A 21797-nucleotide genomic window follows, 5' to 3' on the forward strand; every position below is an offset into this window, starting at 1 on the left:
TCAGTATTCAGCAGTAAACTTGTTTATCTTTACTTCAGGCTCCCTTCTTTGGGCATACAGTGTTCTTAGGAGGAATTTTTATACTCTTCAAGAAAATCTACAAAATGAAGTTGTAAGCAGCAACTTTAAAACAGAGTTGGTATTATCTCCATCACCTCCAGATTCTTGACTATTTGGTCCTCGACTAAACATTAGCCAGTTTAGTTTCCTTGCCAAAGTACAAAGCAGAATGCCTGCATCCTAGCTGGGCTACATGTGTCTGAGGGTCTGGAGTGGTTTATACTAAAATCAAAATGCAGAATGCATCTGAACGTCATGGTGATGCATGCCTCATTGGTGTCAGTATTGACTCGGCTCTGAAGCAGACAAGGCAGTCATTTGCTGGGGAATATCCCAGGTGTTCTAAACAGCTTGATTGAAAATCTTACTTGTCATGTAGAAGCATAGAGGAAGAGTCAAAAATTCATGTAAAGAATATAATTTCTTGTTTATTCCAACATAATATTAAATTTGGTAGAATTGCCTACAAGAAATTATTTTTTTAATGTCATTTCTAAAAGATTAAACTTTCATTTGGCTTCTTAGAGGTATTTGGCCTAGTTTACTAAGGAAAGATTTATGCAACCATAGCACACATGCCCTGTTAATAGGTTTTTAGTATATAGGCTGATTTGAGAAGAAAATACCCAGGATGAGACTTGAATTGAGGAGATGCTTATTCTCTCCAGGAGAGGTCTGAGAAAGGATTGTTGTGTCTTCATCACCCTGTGAAAAGATCCTAGTAACCCCGAATAAAAGCTGCACACTAAAGAACAGAAAAACTGAAAACTTAAGGCATCACTACAACTGTGGCTTCCATTAGTTTGTAAGCAAGAGTCAAGTTTCATTTGTTGTGATTCTCACAGACCTGAGGTAAGGAAAGGAAAGCACTGTTATATCCCAGTAACTCCTGAACTCTGAGGGTATGGATGGCACAGGAGCGATCAGAATCTGAGTTAGCTCGCAAATGACAGCTGAAGTCCAAATGACACTGTGTGTCATTCTGTCACCTCTAACATTTCTTAGCTTTTTTTCACAAACAGAACTATTTTGCTGAATATCTGTGTATTACTTTTCTGAGTCCTACAGGTATTCTTAAAATAATAATAGTCTGAAGTTCCAAATTAAAGCTTACAGCTCTTTTTTTTTCTTTTTCTGATAATTTCTGTGCTAACCTCACTTCAGTATCTTTGCTCTGTTTTCTTTATCTCAACACTCCATAGCGCTCCATTTCCGCTCAATATGCCCTATTATTATCCCTGTGTGCAGGGTTGCATGAATCCATAAAATTAGTAAAAATATCCTTTAATTTTTGTCTTCAGATTCTGTGTCTGGCTGGCCAACGTAACATTTCAGCCCAGGTACAGTAAAGTTGTGTGTTGTAGACCCACATAATGAGCTGGTAGCAATAGAAGCCAGCACAGCATCAGAGCCTGTAGCAATAAAAGATTGTAGAGCTACATTGTAAACAGTAGAGTTATAGGAGAACAAAGTTTGACAGATGCTTGTTTGATCTCTGAGTGAGGATTCACAGAAAGAAACTGGCATTTCAAATGACATTACAATTGATAATATTGCATAGGCACTGGCTGAAAATTCTTATGGCTGAGGACAGCAGAAGTACCATTCTGGTGTTAAAACAGGTGAAGATTAACTTTGCATTTTATGAGCAAGCAGCATTAAATCACAACAATGCAATGGCAATAAAATCCCTCCTGACAAAAAAAAATGCAGGTGAACAGAAGCTGCACAGAGTTCTTTAAGGGATCTTGATAATAACGTTCTGTATGCCACAGATTTCTAACAAATGGTTTTTTATGTGCCTGCAGCAGACATTTGCAAGGTGATTTCCTTAATTATGCTACTATATTAGTACAAATCTATGTGCAGTAAAAAATATTTTTTCTAGACCTTAAATGTCTGTCAATACACTGAAGCCCTAAACAATTTGTGGTTTGCGGTTAATTTCATTGTCACAAGCAAAAGATGTCAGACTAGTTGTTTTCTCTGCTGTCCCACTTCAGGTATATGGGTTCCTTGGGAAGCATTAACAATGAATCAGTCAACTGCTCTGCTTCTATTTAGACAGGTGGAGTACAAATATTAAACTTCTACAATAAACAAGATACCTATGTGAATTTGGCAGAATTTTTAAAAACTGTATTTTGGCATGTTTTCTAAACCACTGCAAACACTGTGCATCCTTTACAATAAGCCAGAATTACCCACCAGGTCTGCCAGTCCCCAGAATGAGTGTTTTAAAAGGCCATGTACAAGTCAGTGAAAAACAGTTCATCACTTTGTTGGTTCAAGATAGGGTAATATTTTACTTTTCAGGAAAGAGAAGTATGAATTACCAAGAAGAATATCAAGAAGTGGTACATATGAAGCAATAATACTTAGCCTTCTGTTCAGAGTTACTATAATAGAGAAGACTTATTTGCATTGGCAAAAAGTTAATTTTTAAATAAAATAAATCTTCTTGAAAGTTAACCAAGTGGAATTCAGTTACAGATTTAGCATCACACCTTACTTCTATCAATACATGCAATGTGGACTAAAGCTGCAACTTTCAGACAAAATGCCAATACCCTGACAAAGTATAAAAAAAATGCACCTGTGAAAAATTGAGCATTAATTATAAATTGTCTCTAGTGGCTTAAACTACAGGACTGCTCTTGTTCAGTAGCAAAATGCTCACTTGGGAAACTTGTGTTTTAAAGCAGTTTCTCACATGAGTTTTCTATTTCAACAGCTAATTGAAAACAATTTGCAGGAGCAGCCATATTCATTCACATTGTTAACCACCTAATGATCTATAGTAGGGGAAGAGATACTGTGCTCCTGGACTCATATAATCATCCAATTCTTCTAAGGTACTTTCAATGTGGTATTATTTTGGAGAGGAATAAAATGTACCCACATGATAAACTGATCATTTTAAACATCAACCCTCAGCTATTCTTGTGTCCATTAGTACAACCATCTAGAAATATAATATTGTGCTGATTTGCATAACAATTATTTAATTTTACTGATTTCTACTGTAGCTTGTTAAAATAAAATGTTTTTAAGTTAGAAAGGTTTCTTCAGTGTCTTTACTTAGATATTGTTTTTGTTCCATTTCTTATAAATTTTAGAGAATACCAAGAAAAGGAGAACAGATAACATAAATTAAAATCCTATATGAAGAGGAGTTAAACAATTGAATTAAGCAACTAGAAATTAGGCAGATGCAGAATAACAATAATTGTGATTACGTCAGTTTTAAATTATGCTTTTTTTCTATGATCTATCCCATACACATGTAGGACACATAACCTTCAGAGCATTTTCATAGCGAAAAACCAATGCAAATTTATTTGATACTACATGTGCCTAACTACTTTTCTTTTTTCCATGAGTCATTAAGAAGTCTAACATCCATATGCAGCATATTGCAACTTAATTCCATTTCCTAATTCCCAATAGTTGAAAGCAGTGCTAAAAACACCCTGCACCTGATTTTCATGTTTTTATGAAAAGCAGGACCTTAATTAGACCATGCTCACCATTTGAAAAATATATTAATTCATTCACCATTTTCAAGGAAACCACCTCTCCAATGCAAATACTATGCTTGATTTCTGCTTAGTCTTGTTGGACCTTTTTATAATGAGAAAGTGGACATGATCAGAATTTTAAGGAATAGTTTGAAGTTCTTTTTCACTAATGGAAGCGTTAGATGCTATCCCGGCTGTCACCTGGACACAACCTCAACATGAGGCTGAAGTGAGAAGGAAGGGCTTCAGTTAGTGAGGAAAAATGCTTTTAATAAAAGTTTTGATTTGCTTTATGTTTGCAGTAGTCAAGATCCAGAAGCATGAGAGCTGGGGAGATGGCTGAGTAAATGGATGCTTGGGCACAGGAGATAGCCTGGTCTGTGACAGTGCCTCACAGAAATGAGAAATGATCCATGAGAGATGAAAATCAGCTTTTGCATCAGCAGACCCAGGTAGGACTGCTGTGATTTGCAGTGCAATAAAGGCAGCAGGAAGCAGAGACAGGCCTGATCTTTGTCTCTGATGGCTCTGAGAACATTTGGCAGCAGAAAAGAAGGTGGGTAGTTAATTGCTGTTTTGGCAGAACTTGCTTTTTCTACATGAGATGAACCATGTATCTCACTTCACTGCAGCAACTCAGAAGTAATGTCATTTGGTGCTCTTCTTGGCCACTATATAATAAATTTTAGTTATTCTTAATGCCGCCTGTGTCTATGGTTGCTGCAGTCTCTCTCTTGTATGAGTAACTGTTGGTCTCACGAGGTGTTCTATAAAGGAAATCTTTGTCATGATTTTTCTCTTCCCACAACTGATTTAACATTGATAGAGCTTGACCTGTAACACAACCTGAAGTACTTTGCAAGGTTGTCTCTGTATATCTTCCTACAAGCAGTGAATGTTTTGGGCTGCTGTTCTATTTTTATGTCTTGGTTATATCAAAATCTGACACCAATTTGCTACATTTTTGATGGGGCCAGTAAGATCTTAATTTTAACCATTAGATACATTGCCAATCTAGAACTAGTTCTTTTGGTGGAAAAAGCTTACCTTAGGAGACATAAAGCACTTGTCCTTCTTATTTCTCTATCACCTTTAAACCAAAATCTGTGTTCTTCTAACACCATAGATTTCTCTTACAAAAAGCACTGATAACAACTGAGTAAGCACTGATAAGTAAATAATCTAGGAGGCTTTCCGCCCCCAAGTTCTTGCACTGACTGCCAGATATTATAATAATTTTCATTTGGTGGGTTAACATGTGAACCCAAGGTCTCACTATGTGATTCTCAGTGTAAAACTGTAATGTTTTGTACTATTCCATTTTAAATGACAGTGTTTCTCTATACACTTTAGTCTGAATCTGACCTTTCTCAAAGAATATTAGAAGAATTAATTTAAAATGTGAGCAAGAACCAGAATAACCTAAGGGTCATTAAAATCTGCAAGAAACATATCCCATTCAGTAAAATATTAAATTATAAACTTACTGTACATTGCACAAAAACCAAAACATGAACTTTAGGGTGTAATCAAACTGATCATTTTGTACCAGTGTATCTTTGAATAATATATGGACTTATTGTATTAAAAGAAGATGAGCAAAGCCTTTTTTCACCAATGTTCATGAATAAGAATCTGAAAAACCTGTATTGTGACCTTGAGAATAACACTTGCAAACCTATGACTGCTTTAGGAATTCAATTCCATCTGTATGCTCTACTCAGGTCTCTTTTCTACAGGTATATCATATATTTTACAATACTAAAGAGGATAACGATGCAGCATGCAACAAGGGCACATTGCTAATAATTCCATTCCCATTAAATATTTAGAATTCTGTCATATTTCATAATTGGAACATAGAAGTAACAAATTAGAACAACTCCATACTGATGAAAATTACTAGTTAAGTATTAAAAGCTGTTAGAGAAATCCATAGCTTGAAAACAAAACCCTCGAAGGGCCAAAAAAGATATAGTTACAATAATTTGTAGATGTTTGCTCCCCCTGACTTTTTTGTTTTCCTGTTGCAGTATTAGGGCAAGAACATAAATTTCTGGATATCCTGGATATATCGGTATATCAAAAGAAATAATTTCATCTCTCTCATTTATAAAATTGAAATATTACAGCTTACATAGGCTCAAGGAAGTTCTCATGAGAAATGGAAAACCTTAGTTTGCAGTGATGCCCCTTAAGTTTTGCCCTTAGTCAGACCCTGACAAAAATCATATCAGCTCTAATGCTGTTCCAGTTGAAGCAATGGCTACAAGTCTTTGGCTCTGTAGCTGTCACCACATCATGAGATTGGAACTACTAGTGAAAAATCTGAAAGTATGAACAGGGAGAGCTGCAGCCTCAGCAGGTTCCAACAAAGAAAGTATTTGAGCTTCCCTCAGCTTTTAGACAGTTTTTAAAGGTTTAAGCAGACACCCTGACAAGTAGTACAGAGCTACAAAGCTATGTCCACTGTTTGGCAGCACCTGCATGGGAGAAGGGCAGCAGGGCCTCAAACTCATGCAGCAATGCCAGGGATTTCTGCTTCCTGTAACCCACCCAGAACTGTGTTTGTTCTGTGCAGTCAGATCAGAGCAAAGCAGATGGGCTGAGGCTGGTCTCAACAAGTACGAAGTAATACTGGTTATAGCTTTGGATGACAAAACATTGTCCATTTTTCCTTTAGGGAAAACACAGATAGAAGAAGAAATCCACAATTTCACATTGTAGATGCTTTCTAGTCTTCTTTCCATTGAAAGATCAGTCTTCAGTAATCATGATTGAACTATTTCTTTACAAAGTAGTTACACCAAAATCTGTCATAGTCCATCTATGCCTTTGTAGGGGTCTACAAATTAAATGAAAGTAAAACATCTCCAAATATAATAGTTGGATATTCTAAAAGTTTAGGAATATTCTAGCACTAACATTTTAAATCTTATTACAGAAAATGCGTATTTCCAAAGGACAAAACAATTCTTATTACCAGTTATCCATTGGATTTCACACTGTATTAGCAAGTTGTGGACAATTAACAAGATTATTCTATTCTTTGGCTTCAGACTTTAGCCTTTTTCAGTTTGGAATATCAGTGTTTAAGATTAGTATTTTGTATCTGAACATTAGCAATAGAACTAAAAGCAGTTAAGATCCCTTAAATTAAATCACTAATCATACCCAACATTAAGTTGATATGATGCTGCACAGAGAGGTCTGCAGGGAGTGATTTACTCAGTACTACTCATAACACATGGTTTTATCATAAGATTCCTTAGTCTGCATATATAGATGGTGTGTATTTCCTGAAACTTTGATGTACACATTAGGAGTTTGATTTAGAGTAATTTTCAAAATGCTTACTTGCTTTGCTTAATATGAATGGAAACATTTTGAATTTAAGATTTGCTGAATAAGGCTCTAGATCTCTTACTCTCAACCAAAAATGCCAATAGTCTTAGTCACCCATGTCATGAAAATACCTATTAGATGATGAACCTCAGGGACAACCCAAGACATTCTCTCCTTAGCGATATGTTCACGTCCCATCAGCTCCTGAATAGTGTAGGAATTTCAGATATGGACTTTGAGCATTTGTTCTATTGGTTGATCCAGTTATGCCTGTGAATGGCATCGGATAGATAAATATAATGATGGAAAATTTATAAATGTTCGTGTAACATAGGAAAAAGGCTTCTGAGAAACAGGGAATCTCTGGGGCAACATAGGCAAAGCTCCAGTAACATGGCCAAGAAACTGCCAATTAGCTGTGGTTGCTAATCAACTGTATGATATTAGCTGTAGGTGCTAAAACTAGAACCTTTGCTAGAAAAATGTAGATAAGAAACAAGAATGTATCATAGAGCCTTTTTTAAAGTAGGTATTTCAAAATATCTGCAAGATGTTATATCTTTCTTTATCACCTGCTCAGTGCAAGAAATAAATGGAGTGTTTCATGCTGGGATTTATAATCTCTGTGGACCATACCATGGTATCAAAGATTAAGTCAGCTGCCATCTGCTTCATTTTATGCAAAATGGATGTGGCCCTTGAACTTCTGGCAGTTTTGTAATTCAATCCTCCACGCAGATTTCTAACACTCCTGCTTTACAGGATATCCTATTATTCATCTCAGACAGTAAATTTTACTAGTCAAGGTCAACTATTTGTTGACCATATAGATAGTGAGAGAGTGGCAGGACAGAAAGGCTTCTACTCTTGTTTTTCGTGAAAGCCCTAAAAGAATGTTCTGAAACAGTATGTGTATGTACATATGTATTATTTTCACCATAATAAACCAAATTCATTTTTTACCACAAGATTTCTGCAAGTGACACAGAAGTGCTTGATTTGCAGGTTTTACTCTTTTGAACTTTTTTCTTTGAATACACAAATCCTGTTAAAATTCGAAACTATTAAGTGGAGAAAGATGATAATTCAAAAAGCCCAGTGCAAACAAATATTTTGGAAAACTCAGCCATGTCGTTGTAGTAAACACTTTGATTTTGAGGAAAGCTTGTAGAATTTGAGATCTTTTTTTCAGGATATCATTCAACTTCAATAATGTAAAAACATATTTTTTCTGAAGATTAAAAATCTTTGTTCACTGGTTAGATTTTTTACATTTATCTTCAAGACAGCATTTTATTACATGAGGCTGAAATAATACTTTGGAGTTACTATTAGAAAGAATCTTGTAATATTTCTATCTTCAAAGATTCCAGGTGTGGTGGAATGCTGTGGCTCTCTGTTCAGAATGCACTGCAAATTAACACTATGTTACATTTCAATGTGTGAAACATTTGACTTCTTTTAAAAAATTCACTTGTGTTTAGTTTTGCATTTACTGAAAACAAAGTAGGGACTATTTTTCCAAAAGTCACACCTGGATCTGCCTGTAAAATATTTTCTTTTTTAATTTTAAAAGGTCAAAACAGGAAGTATAACTCCAAAAAGCTGTAATTGTTTTCAAAATATGTTTTGAAATTTTACTATTTATTATTAGGAAAGATAGAAATCAGGACTAGCAGGTGTACAAGGTGAAATTAATTCATCTTTTGAACTCTCAATTTACACGTATTTAGGATTTGATCCCGGTAGTTCTAAACAGTTTATCAAATCCAGGGACCCATTCGTATTCAGATAAATGCTGTGGTAGCAGGAATTTCTTATCTTCAAAGAAAGAGAAAATTCAGAATCTCAATAGAGAGAAAACCTCCATATCCCTGGTAAGAACTCTAACTGTTTCCTTTGAAGACTGGCACTGTGAAGGATTCCTGTTCAGAGAAACCTGAGTGATATCTTTAAGTAATAATGTCTGGACTTAGATGTCACACACTGCAAAATGCAAGCATTTTGACGTGAGAGCATGCTAGAGGATGGAACTTACAGGAACTGCAATGGGTACAGCAGCAGACTGAACTAGAGCAGTAGCATCCTTGGAAGTGGCAGTCTAAACAGAGCTCCCATGGTTAGCAGCATTTTCCATTTGTTGTCATTTCACTCTCATCAGAGACATTTATGTCACAGTGACTTCTGATAAAGGAGTCTGCAGCACGCCTGCAATAGTGACTCTAGGTTTGAAGGACCGATGGCTTTTCAGAGACATTCCTAGTTCAGCTCCTTATGATGGATTTTGGCATGATGCCAAGACTTTAATTTTGCATTGCATTAAATCAAATCCCAACTAAATTAAAAGAGCGAAATATTAACTATAGTACAGATAAGGCCCCTCTGCTCTATGCATATTCTGTATTTTGGCAGAATATTTACTTTTCAGACTATTATCTTGACTAATAAGAGAAATTCTAAGCCTCTGGTAGGTCCAGGTGCATATTTGCTGTCACATCTCTCAAAAGCTGTTAGTCTATTGTCTCTTTGTTAAATGTTAAGTCAAGAAGTCTGTAAATGCTATGGAGCATGGAATGTATGTGAATTGTCTTCAAGATAAGAAAGAGATTATATGCTTCCTATGTGTTACTGGTAGATTCTGGAACTGAAAAGGATGCAACAGAAAGTGTTTGGAAAGTTTTGAAGGAGACAGTATAATTTTCCTCAAATGTTATTCTCATGCTATCTCATTCTCTTCCAAACTTTGCAGTTTTGACCTTCAAATTTTTCCCCAGCTTCCTTCCAAGAAATGTTTGAGCCCACAGGACAATTTTGAAGATGTTTGTCTTCAAAACTTACTAACTGAACTTACTTTGAAGAGGAACAAGGCTGGCAAACACAACAGAGAAGTTATTTTTCCCCTATAATGATTTAGCCTTTGATGCATAGACAGATGGTCATGATCTCGTCCTCCTCCACTCATGGATTTTTCTAAAATGACACCCAAGTTTTTCTTGGCAGCAGTTAGAAAGTCTGGCAAACAGCTCACTTCAGCTCCAATTATATTGACCACATTAATGCGGAAGATCAGCAAATGAAATGTTCCATATTCATTTGGAAGAGATGAACTAGAATTTGCAATGAAGTAAAATAAACATGAATTAGAAACAAATGCCAGCTACTTACCTCCACCCTTATATCTAAGGATTTCCTGTGGCATGTTTTTTTTAAAGAACAAATGCTTCTTAAGGCAGTAGCACTTAATAGAATTAGATTTCAGAGAATGTCTTCATGGACAGAATAAAATCACTTGTTCTGAGTGTTTTAAGGAATATTAGAGAGTAACACTTTCCCTTCATTTTTCAGGGACACCAACTCTTCAGATTAATGTTATCTCTAGATTTAATATCAAAGCTTTTCACACTTCTTTGTGCTTGTCACAAACTCTCTGGGGCATGGGAAAAGGAACCAGGAATGGGACTAATTCCCACTTGAAAGCTTCTAGCTGAATATTTTTTTCAAGGCAGAACCTACCATTCAAGATACATTACTTTATGAAGGCAAAAATGAGGAAACCATGATGGCAATTCTTTTTCCATGCAGTTACAAGTTAATTTCTTGCTGGTACTATGTGCTGTGACAACTGCAGTTTACCTTCTGCCTGTTTGTAGCTGCTGGGCAGGTTAGTACTTCTCTACCACTACATGGGCTATCACAAAGAGCTTTACCTGTGGCAGCTGAATAACAAGGACAAGGTATATCTTAAGACAGTTATATTGTAATTATTTCTTCACCATCTCTTTAGAAGGGACAGTAGGTAGAGCTGTTTAACATATGCTATACATAATAATATTTATGTAAATATAAAGAAACTTTATTTGTAAAAGTCCTAATTTTTTTTAACAAAACTTGAAATACTAATAAGTTACATCAGTGGAGATATCTTGTGGTGATAATTTGTTACTCCACCCAGACCACTTCTGAGTCTGATTCATTGACATGAATAATATAAAATTAATTGTACTCAAGGTGTTCACAGTTCCGAGCTAAAGTAAATTTCTAATTCTTAGGTACTAAATTATCAAGACCTGATCATTCTACTTAGCAGGAAAACTCTTGTGCTTGTGTAACTATAAGAATTGGACCTGGGCAACTGTATACTAATTGCCAGTATTGTATTTACACACACTAAAGCAAGTTCATGAATCAAATCTCCTCTTTCAGGTCTGAATATTTTTAGGAAATGTCCAGTATTGAATCACAAACAACAGGATTTGAAATGCCATCTTAAACATCAAGCACATCCAGTCTTACTTTTTCATCAGTTCTTATCTTTGTCATAAATCACACTGTGATCACTCTGCTGTGAATATTCATTACACAGCTGCAGCTCCTCCTTTAAGCTTGCTAGCACAGCTGGAGCTGGAGCGTGCAGACCAGATGGCCAGTCACACCCCTACTTCCTATTGTCTGCAAAACACAAGAACTATTGCCAATAATCTCTGCTTCTGGGCTCATATCTTGTGTGTTTTAAGTAACACCACCATTCTTGCCTCAGTGAATGTGGCCTCTATCACACATTCAACACTATCAGACTTCCTTAAGGGCTTTTTCTACTATTTTATTAGCATCCTTAATTCCCTTTTTTTCCTTTTTATTTTTTTTTTCCATTAGAAAAGTTTGCTTCTAAAACACAGGCTTTTTCACCTGTTTTAGCCATATAATGCAATGGAATTCTCTTGTTCATTAACTCAAATATTTGTCTACTTCAGGAAAAGAGCAAAAAAGAAAACATCTTTTTTTTTTTTTGGTCCACACTTGGCACATCGTTTCCATAATAGCATTTGCATAATGACATTATATATATTTTAAGAGCAAATTCATGAGGAGTTAGAGAAAGAACCAGACTTACAGTAGGAAACAGTTTTAGCAGTTCCTCTACAGCAGTTTGTGGAAGTGTGGCCATCAGCTTGAATCAACTCTCAAGACTCCTCAAGGAGAATAATGGCAACAGCAGCTTGTAAAAGAAATGGGTAAATAACATTTAACACCTGGATTAATGGCTAAAATAACTTTCTGTACTGGAAAGATAACAAATGGGATAATTTTTCTGGTGGTATTAGTAACCTTGGTCTTGGTATATTAATGCCTCAGTAATATTATACTGAAAGGGCTGGCTAAATATATACACAGTTTTTATTAAGGCTTTAACATTCAAAATAGACTTACCATTAGTTCCAATGATATAGAAACAATATTTAAAATTACTAATGATTTGTTTGCTTGTTTGTTTGGGTGTTGGGGTTTTTGTGGGTGTTTTGTTCAGGTTTTGTTTGTTGTTTTTTTTTTTTTAATTACTGTCACTTGAAAGGAGTTTGAAAAGTGTAATTAAAATTTTAGAAAACCAGCCAAACAAAAAAAAAGCCCAAAACAACAATCTGCTCACCTAGGGAAGTATAACATCAAAATCTCTAGTTTTATTCATCAACCTTTTTAAGTGAGCCATTTTGATAGCAAATTTTTTGCTAAACAAGTGCTCTCCTCCAAGCCAATACAGCTGAGGTCTCTCTGCAAATATGTTTAATTCCATGTGTGCAAGTTTTATTGCAAATAATCTAATCACATTTCATGAGTCTAGCCTTTCTGCTGTACCTGTTGTTCCATTTTCACAAGTATAATCCCAAGTCCCCCAGTAATTTTAAAGTATCAGTCATTTTCAAGTGCAACTGTTGCTAACCCTTGTGCTCGGTAGTTCTTTCTTTTTGAACTATACCATTTTGAAGGGAAGCCAAACATTTCTCTGTGGGTAGCTTTTGAAAAGGGGGGAAATATCCCAACACATTTGAATAGCACTTAATGTCTACAATTAGGGGGAGAAAACAGAGTCTAAAGAAGCTGAATTTTATACTGTTTATTTGGAACATAGAAAGAAAAAGAATGTTTTCAACCAAAACACTCATGACCTTTCTCATTCTTTAAAATTATCCTTTCATAAAGCAGTAATGTCTACAAGCTCTGTGCAGCAAACAGCAGTGGTTGTCCTCAGAACACTTGAAAGAGTGAACCCACTTCTAATTCCAAAGAGAATCTACTCAGCAGCATCTCTCTGCTGTGAAATTCCTGCAGCTTTCTAGACTTGCTTGAGTTAGCAACACCTGCCAGTTAAAGACCAGAGGGGAGGATGTGCCAGTGGGGAGAGATGCTGGCAGACAATCCTGCCAGTGCAAGGCAGCTCCCGCTGACACCTCTGCTGCTCACTGCGGAACAGAGAGGGAGAGATGCAGTCTCTCATTTAGGGCAAATCCAGGATGGTAACATGTAGTTAGCCCAATTCTTTTAAGACTCCTCCTCAAACACAACTAAGTCAGGACAAACATAAAACATTAATGGGATTGGTTTGATTTTAGGTTTCTCATTTGCACTGTTAGGTTTTAACAGCTCTAACAGCTTCATTCTCTCAGTGGTCATGAGCCCTTGCCTTGTTCAATCAATTACAGTATTCCAGTTTCAAAGTAAAAGGCATATCTCATGATGATTGCATTAAGGAAGGTAGTCTAATTACAGAATCACAGAATAGTTGAGGTTACAGCTAAACAGTGTAGTAAGTTACACGTAAATTCTAGAGTCAAGCATCCCTGCTCAAGGGACAGCAGCTCGAGCAGGTTGTTCAGGGCCATGTCTCCAAGACTGGAGACTCCACAGCCACTCTCAACAACCTACTCCAGCATTCAGTCACCCTCAAAGTGTTTTCTTATGTTTAGATGGAATTTAACATGTTTCAGTTTATGCTTATTGCCTCTTGTCCTGTCATGAGCACCACTGAGGAAAGGCTGGTCATGCTCTGCTTGGAAAAAAAGGAATAATATATTCATAATAATTTTAAAGCGTAATTGTTTAGTAGCACCTGGAAATCCAATCTACCTCCAAAATGACATAAACATAGATATGAAATGATATGGTAAGACTGGTCATGATTACAGGAAACATCTTCATGCTCACCATCCTGACACTGTTTAGTAGTGTCTATAGTATATAAACAACTCATAAAGAGCAGCATGAAAGACAGCATGAGCCCTGAGAGGAACCTTCTCGTGGCCAGGATAGAGGCACTCCTTAGTGCAAGAACTGCAAGAAATCTTGTTCAATAGGTACATAATTCTTTGCTGTAGCAAATTGCTGCTTGGTGGGGAGGCAAGAGGAATTGGAAGACTACAACAAATTATCTGCTGTTGTAGTTATGTTTTGGCTATAACAGATGTCAGCAGCCTGGGAAATGCTCTAGTCCTTCCTACTTACCAGTAGGACTGGGGTCACCCTCACCACTGTTCCCAAGGGTGCTGTATTTGCTTCCCCCATTAAGACTGGTAGCTGTAGTTGGTGAGCTGTTGCATCACCCTCATTCTGTCCTTGATGTCAGCCCTGCATCTGCCCTTCCCTTACTGACTGAGAAGCACAAAATTCAGAAACAGAAAAAATCTGTCCCTTTGAACTTGTTACCTATACTCAGTAAGATGTGATTTTTAAGCTATAGTTTTATTTTAGCATTATATGATATAAAGAGGTGTGTGTAGAGAAGACAGAAGAATAATTACATGCAATTTCCATTCCCCAGTTTCATTGTTACTCTAGAACAGCCTTTGGATATATTTCACTGTTCTTTAAGATAGATGATAAGGATCATTCTCCTCCTTTTTTAACATTTGGTGAGTCATTTGTGAACTTTCTGATACATGGTGCCCCAAATGCTCGTGAGCTTTTGAAGACTCTTCATAAGTAATAAATTGCCTTATAGCTGCCTCCAGAATGTGACAGAATCAATTTCCTTGATTTCTCCTGCTTTTTTTGTCTGTGGATGTCTTTAGGAAGCTCATTAAACTAGAGCTGTATCTAAATCTATAGTAAGAGACTGTACTCAAATAAATACTTAAGAAATCTGTTGAAAACAAGTATTGGTTTAATTAATAATATTTTTAACAATTATAATATGTATTTTCAAAATATTTTGTGTTGTAGTTAACAAGTGTATATGTAGATATATATATATTTAAATAATTGACAAATGCAGCTACATTCTCATGTATAAGTAGTCTGCCACAAAAATTTTCATTTAATTATGAAAACTAAACAATTCTAAGAACTAAACGTCTATCCTAATCACAACGCACTATGAAAGAAGAAGGAAAAAAACCCCTAATATAGAAGTATGAGAAGATGACAATAGTTAACTCTATATATACAAAATATGGATTATTTTCACATCCTCTCATGTACACATGTAAAACCTTCTATAGTGCCTAAAGCTTTAAACATATTCAGATTGTGAATTCTGACAGCCTTCTGCACACAGTGACAGCTGTTGTGTCCAACAGTGGCTGAAAGCAGAGGGAGTCCTGTCTGCATCAAACCCTGTTAGAAACACTGTGTGCTAATACTAAATGTGCTGCAGTACAAACTTGGTAACTGCACTCAGATCCAACAGGGCAGTCAGTGCAGCTCCAGAGACCATTCATGAAATGCTTTCTGATGCTGAGACAGTTTGGCCTTGTGCTTCATGACGCTTCTCACTGCACAGAAAAATACTCCATTGTGATTATTATAGAAACTTAGATAGTTAGTAGTCCTGTATCTAGTGTGGTGTGCCCTTCTGTACAGATTATTAGGAAGATGCAAAAACCCACTGGAAATAACATTTCTGAGATAATCATAGTCTTGCTCAATGTGGGTTGAAATTACAAATTCTTCTGGAACTGGTGCCTCTAGAAGCAATTGACAGACGGGTAACCTTAAATAAAGTGGGCAACAGTGGGAGCCAGTTTGTCAGTTCTTGAGGAGCTAACAGATATCATTAAGAAAATTAAATCCTACAATACAGGAAATATGTCTCTGAATGCATTGCTTCAAAATTGGAAAATATTTTTGCTCAGTGCCTCATCTGTTTCATGTCAAACTTCATTGACTTTGTAAAATGTGTTCAGCCTTGTGAATTGTTCCGTGATCAAATTTGTATGCAATATTTATTCTGTTATACTGATAAAAGTTCAGTGAGTGGGATCTTCTGTTCTGCAGAATTAAACTAGAAAATTATGGTGATCCTTAACGTAGTTTCTCTAAAGAAACAACTCCTTTTAATCTTCAGAATACATACATCATGCCCATAGGAATAATTCATAAAAATAAATCACATTGACACATTCCATGATATCTTTTAAGGCCCTGCAGGGTGGCAGTGGCAGCAGCCACTTTTATTTAGCATGTGTCTATTCCCCCAAAAGCTTTGTGTCCTACTTTTAATTTGGCTTTACATCATGCATAAACAGTCTCTCAAATGTAGAAAACACCTCAAAACAAATTATCTGATATTTCATTGCTAACCTTTCTAGAGGCTGACTGTAGGTCAGAGTCGTCATTCCATCCTCTGTGATGAAGTTCTGTATACCTATAGAAGTTTTTCATATGCCCTTTCTCTGCTGGTGTGAGGCCTTAGCAGAAATGTTAAACCAATTATTATGAAGACTCATGGGATCACAAGATCATAGGGTAGTTCATATTGGAAGGGACCTCAGAAGGTCAATGAATCAAATGGTATGTGGGGATGACCAGCTATCCAGATAGAACTAAATCAGACCCAAATCAGACCAGGCACTGAGCCCATCACAAGACCAGTATCTTGAGTACCATGAGATAAATGTAACAGTTCTGTTGTTACCTTGTTTCGTTGTAGTTCTTTATATACCAAAGTATCACTGGTTATGATTCACCAGTAGTCTGAAAAGCAACGCCATTGGAAATGGTTCTTGTCTCAAGAAATCTCTTTAGGCTTCTTAAAACTGTTTTCTTATTGATCAAAATTAAACCTCTCCCATGGGGGAAAAAAGTCGGGGTACCTCTTTTTAGCAAATAAAAGCTGTTTAGGTATTATGTATTCTGTAGTGGAGAGGTGAAAAATATGCTCTGAAAATGTGAAATGCAAATAAGCAATAACTCATAGTAAAGAGCTAAGTTTTATTTTATTTATAGACTACAATTGCCCAAATAACTGTAAAATGTACTATGGAAAAACATTCCTGCTTGTTTGGAGTTGCTCAATGAATGGCCTTGTCTTACAGACTCAGGAATAAAACATTTTTATTTTTAGGTATATATACCTTATGCTATTTTATCATTTCAGTTTAACCACCATAAACACAATATAAATTTACATAGCTGCAACATAAACCCAAAAATCCCTAAGAAACACCACCTCTTTCCAACAAGCAGGTCTCACTCAAATGATACTCTAATAGTTTCTCTTTCGTTATTTGATTTAAGGACAGCTTAAAGGCCATATTGATATATAGTTGCAATATGTTTTACAGTGTTTTTATAATATCAGGTAGAAGGTGGAAACATAAAAACTGTTTCCTGTTGAAATTAATAGGTATTTTAAAATGTGATGAGTGAAATTGGGTGAGTGGAATTTCACATAGAAAAAAAAAAAGCTATATTAATGATCTCTGCATTAAAGGAATTTAGAAAATCACTGATTTCAGGTAATAGAAACTTAAAGTATTCTTTATGTATTGTACATAAATGGTGTTAGGAAATGCAGGTCATATGTATAAATTCTAATAATATATCCAAAAGCAGTAATTTTAAAATATATTTCTCATAAAGTTTAAAAATAAATAAGGTGTGGAACATAATCTCTTTAAATATTTGTGTACCGAATAGCAATAATAAGGGGGTTTTAGGTTAACATTATTTGGTTTTCTAGATGAAGATAGTATTCCCTACTACCACTACCATTCCCTAGTGGTAAAATGTATAAGTTATCTAAGATTTTGCTTGATGTACATCTACTCTATAATACAAAATTAAAACACAATCTTATAGGTATGTAGAATGTTATCCAGTTCTAGTTTTGAATGTCAAATTACTTAAAAGATTTTTTATTATGTGTTTCATTTGAAGATCTTCTAGTTTAGTTCTTCTTGGCAAGCCTTTAAGCGAAGTTATTGTCTACTCTTATGTTATATGTGACGCATCCGAGATAAAGAAAATTAAACTGACCTATATGAAGTCACTTGATTATTGACTGAGTTGAAAGCCCAGAAATAAAATCATAGCTTCCCTGAAGAGAAACTTAAAACTTTAAGATGGTTCCAGAGGGCAAGATTCTGCTGCAAGTCTTCTATTTGTGCTGCCTAAACATTAAAAATAAGAAAAATTGTCATAATATTTAAGACTATGAAGTGGAAGGCAGTATTCAAAATCATTTATACAACAGCAGCCTCTCAGAAACCTTAAACTGAGTCTGACATTGAAAAAAAAAATGCAAACTGTACAATAATTCTTGCTTCCCAGAGATAAAAGTATGTTCTGAACTTCATCTTGGGCTCAGCAACCTCTCAATTTTCAGTTCTGAGCCAGGACCCTGATGGCAATGCAGCTGCTTAGGTCTCTAATAACCATCACTTCAATCACTATCAGCAATGAATGTAAACTTTGGAATTGCCTTGAGCTATATGATCAATTTAATTTTTTGTGCAGTTGGAAAAAGAAGAGATTAATACAAAACAATGTTAGAAGAAAAATCTCTTGACTTTGAAACAGCCATTTTTCTTAGAGAAATTAATGAAAAATTTCCACATGTAATATGAATTATTTTGACAGGCTGTGACATTTCTGCTGGAAATAGTTCTGAAGGGACACTGGATGGGCTATGCTTTGGTCCTCCTTTGAAGCCAATTGCTTTATATCCATTGAGTTCAATCAGAGTAGTATTATGGCAAGTACTTTTTAAAACAGCTTCATTCTGATTTTTGTTTACAGAAGATAAGTTTCTGCATTTGCACTACCAGTTTGTCTGTTTGTCTTTCCAATAACTTTTAAATTTATTTTCCAATTTCAATTCAGTTTAACAGAGGGTACTTGTTTCCAAAATAGTAAATCTCTACAAGTTTAATGAACATTAGAATTTGGGTAGAAGACCCTGCGCCCTGCTAAGGCAAATGCTGAGAGACACTGACCTTTAACCATTCAGCTTGGTCTGCCCAACAACCAAGAGGCAACAACTTGCATATAGTATCAAGCTAACCATGATACCCTGGGCTAATCACAGTATGTTCCATATTGTAAAACCTCAGCTTTACAACCAAAGGTAATATAGGGAATGTAAAATGACTGACTAAAAGTTTTATATTTTAACTTCGCCTTTACAGCTTTCAATAGCAATATATTTTTCTTGTATTTGGTGGAGAAAAATCACAAGTCTTCTCCATCAAGACTTGGATCTCCCTTAGCGACTTTCAAAGAGTCACCCTTATGGAGCATATTTACCCCATTGACAGTATTAAAAAGTTTCACTATTTGATGACCCTTTTGTCATTATTTCTACAAATATGACTGCTGAGTAGTAAAAATAATTCAATATGAACCAAAGAAATTAATGAAGGATGAGCTCTCGATAGTCACTAAAAACAATAATCAAATGCAACTTCTTACTTGAGAAATTATGAATTTTCTTGTTGGTAAAAAGAGGAATATTTCAGGTACAGAATTACTCTCCTTGTGCCTGATTCTTCCATATTTCCCTGAGTGTCCTGTACTGGCTAATGATTGATCTTTCTCATTAGTCTGGAAATGATGCAATACCAGGAACAGGCACAGGGCCAAACCCATTTCTACTCTCCAGAATCCCACTGAATAATCACTACATTGAAAACATGTGAGAGACCAAACTGAAAAGAATAAACACTATACTGGGATGTAATTTTAGAAATAGGCTACTGGGATAGATGGACCTTTGGTCTGAGCAGCACAATTTTCTTATGTTCCCTATTCTTATAAGCTGTTGAAACTTGATTTAAGGTTGTATTTCATTCTGAAGACTCTTTGCCATAAATCAGCTCCCCAGGACCTGCAGCTGTGGTAGAAGTATGGCTCTGGAAGTCGTAACTACTACTGTATAAGCACAGAACAACTGAAAGCATAAATATGCTGTCTAGAAAGTAAACCTCTCTTCAGAAAAGAAAGTTAAAGCTTAAATCTCAAAAATTCACTTTCTTTGAAGTGTCCTTTTGCTCTAGACTTGAGACCTATATAGAACAACCCTCTACATGGTATAACATTTACATTTTCTGGTTTAAATTTCACATTTCTAGTTTAAGAGCAGACTCATAAAATTTCTGATGGATGTAATCTTGAATGGGATGCTGTACTGTTCTGTAGCATCTGGAAACTAGGTCGTTGCAGTAAGTATCTGAATGTGACAATGTCAAAATCATGTGAATGTGTAAGACAGCTCATCTGCATATGATAAAAGAGGGGTTCAGATGAGATAATGCAAACTAGTTCATCAAAAGGATGGGTACCATTCTTTAAGTCATCTGGCCTTTTATATTTGCATGTCTGTCATGGAAATATTCTATGGTCAAAATAGCAATATGCTATATACAATAATCCTATCACTATTATTTCTGACACTGGTTTTGTTTGGGTATTTTTTCTCTGAGAAAGAATAACCAAGATAATGAAGTATCTTCAGTAACTGAGACAACTCCCCCAAATTTTCTTATGTTAAGAGCCATATAAGGGCAATATATGGGGTCAAGATATATTTTATGAAGCTTAATCTTAAATGATTAATGTAAAAAGAAAATTAAATGTAGTCAATCAATAGTTCTCTGGGCAGAGCACTTGCAATAGTATCTAATTTGTAACAGAAATATTAATGTTAATTACAATGAAATTATAAATATGTATGACAAGGAGACTGCCTACAATTTCATTCCCAAATGAAAATTAATCTGATGTATTCTGCAGTTATTGTTGGAAACAATAATACTGGTAATATATTAAGAAGGAAATACTTTAGAATTAACCACTGTCTTCATACAAGAGTCTACCTATGATGTGGCTGCAACAATATTCAAAATAGAACTTCAACTCTGAGCTTTGTTTTTCTTCCTAAAGCCTAAAAAACTCCATGTTATCACTCTACTGATTTAAGAAATTAAGCTCCTTTCAGTGTAGTTCAAAGTGTAGTTCTATATGTGCTTGGTGCAAAGAGTTCCTACTATTCTTCAAAGTTGTGGTTTTCCTCTGTAAATTTGGTCCTCTCTGCTATCCATTAGTTCCCCAAAGTGCATCATCTGATGGTCCATTAGCTGTGTGAAGGACAGAAACTGTTCCCATCAGTGCCAAGCAGGGAATTAGTGTTGGGTAGGAATCTCGTGCATGAGGAACCCATCTGGGACTGGCTGATGAATGGCTGTAGTCAGACTTCAGTTAAATTCTTTCAGGCAATTTGAGAATGTAAAATATTATCTATGGGTTATATGGCTTTTGATTACATTAAAGCAATTATTTCCTGGTTCCTGTGAAACTTTGGAGATGAGGAAATGTTCAAAAAGCACTGTGTGAAACAGATGGCTGATTCCACTTCTGGTGGCAGGCAGAATACCAGAATTTTGTCTGCTAGAAGGGAACCACCTAAAATTACCTTCCCCTGGCTTTGTGTCCCTGGGTTCTTTGGTCACTAACAAGGATTGACCTTAACTACTCCCTTCTTGAGTAGATGCATTAGGAGTCTCCTGTTTTCCTCTCCTTTAATCATTGTTTCCATTACATGGCATTAATGTGATCTAATTTTCCTTGGCTGAAATTAGCAAGTTAATTTGTGATTTATTAAGAAAACTCGTCTATCCCCATGAACACGGTGTGGTTGTCTTCAAATGATTTCCCTGGGAAACCAGGCTCAAAGTGGTGATAGTTTTGTCATGTTTTATCTGTTCTGCAAATTAGCTCTATTGTGACTACCTAGCCAGCATCCTTCAATGTGAGAACTTACTGGTGAGAGATGCTTTGTCCCAGTGGCTTTCATCAGTAATGATCGTCCTAGGAATATTTCAA

General features: G+C 35.7%; 1 protein-coding gene across 3 annotated transcripts in view; it reads left to right on the top strand.

The window, feature by feature from the left end:
* TCF12 (transcription factor 12) overlaps positions 1 to 21797 on the top strand; it is a 194452-nt gene that overhangs the window by 6152 nt on the left and 166503 nt on the right. For 2 of the 3 annotated variants that reach the window (XM_086848994.1, XM_086849006.1), the window contains exon 3: positions 3884 to 4033. The gene's annotated coding sequence lies outside the window, so the exon portion shown is untranslated. Of the gene's footprint in view, positions 1 to 728; positions 913 to 3883; positions 4034 to 21797 lie in introns of all 3 variants that reach the window. The other variant, XM_086848995.1, reaches the window with a different exon arrangement.

The sequence above is a fragment of the Cyanistes caeruleus genome, chromosome 13 (assembly GCF_971803275.1).
Source record: "Cyanistes caeruleus chromosome 13, bCyaCae1.hap1.1, whole genome shotgun sequence".
Classification (NCBI taxonomy): Eukaryota; Metazoa; Chordata; class Aves; order Passeriformes; family Paridae; genus Cyanistes; species Cyanistes caeruleus.